This window comes from Rhagoletis zephyria, unplaced genomic scaffold (genome assembly GCF_001687245.7).
Source record: "Rhagoletis zephyria isolate East Lansing unplaced genomic scaffold, Rhagoletis_zephyria_1.1 Rzeph_scaffold_10564, whole genome shotgun sequence".
Taxonomy (NCBI): Eukaryota; Metazoa; Arthropoda; class Insecta; order Diptera; family Tephritidae; genus Rhagoletis; species Rhagoletis zephyria.
In genome coordinates this window covers 7958-13286 of record NW_016167641.1, presented here as the reverse complement: position 1 = coordinate 13286, position 5329 = coordinate 7958, and the positions used below count along the sequence as shown (strand labels likewise).

Sequence of the window (5329 nt, the reverse complement as noted above, 5' to 3'; positions counted from 1 at the left end):
CGGTCATACATTTGGACTCGATTGGAGCACTCTAAATGGGTCAAAGTGGGATTTTTCAAAATTTGCCCCTACCCAAAAGTTCGACCCAAATTGGGGGACATCAGAATTCGTTTTAGAGGTATGGTTCCTTCGGCAAAGTTTCTTATTTTGATCCCTAGAATATGATTTTCACAGAGCAATGGGCGATTTTTTTGCCTCCCCACAAATCGACCCGGCCTAGCGTGCATGGTTCACGATGCACGCGCGCTGTGACAAATGTTTCCGTAAGTCAAAAACGGAAAAGATCTAACAATTTTTTTTTTTAGAAATATTTTCTTGAATAAATGCAGTTTTCAAAAATATAAACGAAATGGAAAACACCAGTTGAGAACATATTTTTAATGCAACTTGAATATTTATAATGTTTAAATTTAAAAAAATAAAATTCTAAACTATAAAAAATATTGTTTTTTAAGCTCTAATGTCACTACGCTTACAAACAAAGTTTCATCAACTTTCGTCAAATTCTTTAAGAGAAAATAAGTTTTGAAAAAGAGATTGCTAAAAATATATTTGCTTATAAAAACTTTAATAATCCAAATTTTTCAAAAAAATTCTCAGAATCCCTTTCACATCTAGAAACCTCTCTACCCACAAATTTTGAACTTCACTGAAATCCGAGGTCCAGTTGAGAAATTTTCACCCTATAAAAAACATTTTAAAAACAGTATCAAACACAGGTAGGGCTTTTTAAAAAGAGAGTGGGGGGGGGAGGGAGGCGGGTGAGATAACACGAACGGCAGTAAAGAAAATTTGTGTTATTTCCCAGTTGAATGTGAAATAACACAAATTGGATTTTTTTATACGCGCAAAGTTGCCATTTTTGTGTAAAAGGAACATATCATTCGCAACCTTCTCACAGTTTGCCGCGCCGCGCATTATAACCGTTTAGAGAAAAGAATAATAATAAAATGACACTAGTTCACTTCTGAAACTGACTTTTAATGTCCAAGTAATGGGAATTATTGGTGTTATTGCATGCACTCCACTTATGTTGGAATTACACCAGGTGAAGTAATATTAGAGTGGGAAGAAATATTTTGGCACTGCCTTATTTGAAAATTTGACTATAAAATGTGACTATAAGACAGCCGAATGTCAGAAAATAAAGCGAGAAAACTGTTACTGTTATTACTTCACTTGTTTATTGCGCCATTCATCCCACCTGCTTGTACCGACTATACTTTCAAATTTAAAAATCTGAGGGATGCAAAATTTTACATATTTTTACATCACTATTTCGTACCACATGTTCGCTTCGTCTTCGTAAACGAATTACGCTACGAATTACCGTTGACTTTTGGCATTTTTTTCGCGCAGTCTCTTCCATACAAAAAGNTATTGTATTAATGTTTAAGTTCTAAGTAGCTACGAATTACCGTTGACTTTTGGCATTTTTTTCACGCAGTCTCTTCCATACAAAAAATTTTTCGAAAATACTTTATATGGAAAAAATTCAAAACACCTTCAACAAAAAAATTCTCAAAAATCAATGCGATTTTTGACTAACTCCGAACTTGCATTTTGTTAAACTATATTTTAATGGGCTACAAAACTGCATACTCAAGGAAATTCGAAAAAACACTGATTAACAAGTTGAAAATTTGCATGAAAATTAATATAATTTTCGCCAGTTTAGCACAAAGTTTAGAAATTGCATTCTTGTTTTTTTTTTGTTGTAGAATGAACCATAGTTTTATAAAAAAATGGCGGAAAAATATTAGAATAGAAATAGGTGCATATATTGAGCAAAATTCGCCGTGCCAATACTTTTTGCCGGGAGTGTATGTATCTCGGTAACCGTTCTACCAATTTGTACCCAACTCGGTATGGTTATTGTGCTTACCACATAAAAGCAAAACGTTGAAAATTGTTGAAATCGGACTAAAGTTACGGCCGCTCTTCATATAACGGTAAATTTCAGAAATGCTTGAAGCTTCAATATTTCGAAATTTAAGGACGCTAATTTATTCAAAATTGATACGACCCGGCATATATTTAATACTTGCGCCGGGTATTTAGGTTCGGCTCCGCCCGAACTTAGACTTTCTTACTTGTTTATATTGAAATTGTAAATTTGTATATGCGCCTATACCTCAGGGCAAAACAAAAACAAATGTGCTACAAGTTCTTATAGAGTGAGCAGCTCTGCTTTAAAGTGCTTTTATGATTTGCAGATATAACGTTAATTTTCGGGATATAGGTACTTTGGTGCAATAGAAATACATACATATTATCATGTACAAATTTTATATAACTTTAACAAATATTGAGCATTTTTAGACAAAAAATGGTTGAAAAAATTAGAAAATTTTTTTTATTACAAAAATGTTTTGTTTTCTTTAATCAAAAATTCAAGTTTTTTCCTTTCGTTTGGTATATGGGAAGTATTGGTTGATATCTTCTAAGTATCTATATATATAATACGCGAAGGGATTTTTTGTCGAGGTCATCAGATCCGCACCATTTGTTCGATTTTCAAAGGTGGAGTGTCAAATTAAAGGGCTTAAGGTGCGATTGTTGAATAAAGTTTTTTTTCAAATTATTTAAAAAGTTAAATTAATTGTTACAATATCATTATGGGTATCAACCGAAATAGTTTTGAAAAGGCTTTATATTTTAACTACGTGTAAGTGAATAAGCTGTTACTACATGGGTGTCAGACAAAAGAGGTTTAAGAAGGTAGTAGTTAGTTAGAAATATTTTGAATAGGGTTGCCACCTATTTGATAATTCGGATTAAATTTTTGTATACCCAAGTTATATGAAAACATAAAACTGGTGTAGTTTGAATATTTAGAACATTAAAGTGGGTTTCCACCTGTTTAAAAAGGTTAACTCAAATTATTTAATAAGCTAAAGCAATTCTCAAAAATATGGGTATCAAATGGAATGGATTTAAAAGGGTTTTGTTTTCTGAACTATATTTAGGAGGGTTGCCAGCTGTTTCAGATGTCTTAGCTAACTTATGCACAAATCCGAAGACGACGATAATATAATATAAAAAGTAATACAAATTTCTGCTGTATGAAAGGAAATAAAAATGAATCGAAGTAGTGATACACGTCTTGGCATACATATATCTATTTATAAGCTGATGATATATATGATTGTAAAATATGTCGTGCACTTCACATATGCTTTTTGGTAATTAAGAAGAAAAAAACATTTTATTCGTTATTTAATTCTACTATTTTTTTATATTTAAATACGAACATTTTTAAACGGTAATCAAATAAAAAATATTAACTTTTCCTAAGCGTTTCTTCCTCAGTGTATATATTAAATAGCTACATACTTATGCTTTCAGATTCAAGAGAAAAACTATCCGAAAGTTGTATTTAATAAAAAAAAAAATCCTTTTAATAACAGCGAATGCTCCCCGGCTGGCAATGGCTAACCTCTGAGTGCATTTCCGCCTTTAAAAGGCATCTCATAAAACCATTTGCCATTCGAAGGGTGCGAAGTTTACGCGCCAAATATTTACTAAAAAGTCAAAGAACATCAAGCAGTTGTGCAACAAAACGTCATATGGGAATATGTATACTAAGTTTTAGTTTATAACATTTGTGATTTAAAAATCCAATTCATTTGCCTACATATGTTTGTATATGTACATACTTACGATTACTTCATGCTTATTATACTCTACAGGTGAAAACATTGCCGACAATGGTGGTTTACGACAAGCATTCCATGCCTATAAAGAATGGCTGACAAATAATCCAGCGGCTGCTGCTGATGAGCGTCTTCCTGGTATCAATATGACGGGTGAGCAACTATTCTTTCTCAATTTCGGCCAAGTATGGTGCGGCGCTATGCGACCCGAGGCAGTACGAAATAAACTTAATACAGCAATACATAGCCCTGGACGATTTCGGGTTATTGGAACTCTATCGAATTCAAGAGACTTTGCAAGGGAATTTAAGTGTCCTGAGGGCTCGCCTATGAACCCTGTGCATAAATGTAGTGTTTGGTAGAATTCATTTAATTGTAAAAGGGTTCAACAATTTCTGTCAGATGTAGTGTTGGAAATTATAACCGTTTCTTAAACTAATTTAATTAGAGTCCAGGATATTAGTTAACAATGTACATAATTCTTGAAATGTGGTCCAGTATTAGCAGATGATCTATAATTACTTTATACGAATTGCAATAGATAGCAGCATTACTTTGCGCGCTGATATGTACAAATGTATGTTTATAGTGGTTAGTTTTATATGCAAAAATATATGTACAATACTTTCCGTTTAGCTATCCATCGCTTAGTGTAATCTCTGCTTCACAAACTGGGCTCTGTATTGAAATGAATAGCCTAGTATTTTTCATAAAATCAATTTATAAAAATTTGCCGTATTACATATTTATGCACAAACCAACAATGATGTTTGACTTTCGGTAAAGGGTCATTTAGTGAGTTAAAATAGCCTTGAACGCGAATTCAGCTAAACGGAATTTAGTGAATATACTTATATTTATATGTATGTATGCTTGTATAGTCCAGATTAGTATATATGTATGTATTTTGTAATCAAGTTGATATTAAATAAAAATATGATTATTCGAAGACGTGATTTAGCCACGAAAGTGTGTTTTAACCACATTTATAGTATATCTGTCTTCGTATGGAAAAGTAGCTTATGTCGAAAGGCTGACTTTAATATAAATCGGCATTTGCAGCATACGATTGCGAATGACTCGCTGGCGCTGAGCCGTTGAACAACCTTTAGCAAATAAACGTGCAAGAAATAGTTCCGATACTAGCAAGTCAATATTCTTATTAAGTCTCATCAAAAAATTCCTTGTCGTTCAAAGAATAAAAGGAATGCCGCATTATACTAAAGCCAACCTTTCGACATAAGCTACTTTTCCATACGAACACAGATATATTTATTCAAACCGTTTTGTGCTTTGTTTGGTGACACCCCTTTAGGAAATACCAGCACTCCGCAGTTTCCATGAGAAGGAAACAGTATAAATTTTAAAACTACTTCGGAGTTTCCGCGAGAAGTGATATGAAATGTTTTATTTTTTCCAAATTGTAGCATTCCTCTAACCCTCTTAACCTTTTTGCACAAATTAGATCAAAATGACCGAATTTCGAAAGAAATCTGGCCTGAACTTACCTTAACAACTGTCGCACTGCGATACAACTTTTTTAATGCCTCTGTTAAGTGTCTACAATGGCTTTTAAAGCAAAAAAAATCCAAAAAAAACACAAATTTTTGTAGATAATCATTTGTTATTTTGCACAGCTGCACACAAATTGTGGGTCATTTTGACCAAAGAGC

General features: G+C 32.9%; 1 pseudogene; it reads left to right on the top strand.

Annotated features, from left to right (window-relative positions):
- The window catches only part of LOC108376505 (endothelin-converting enzyme 1 pseudogene), an 11786-nt pseudogene extending 7732 nt beyond the window's left edge, over positions 1-4054 (top strand).
- Positions 4055-5329: the final 1275 nt, after the last annotated feature.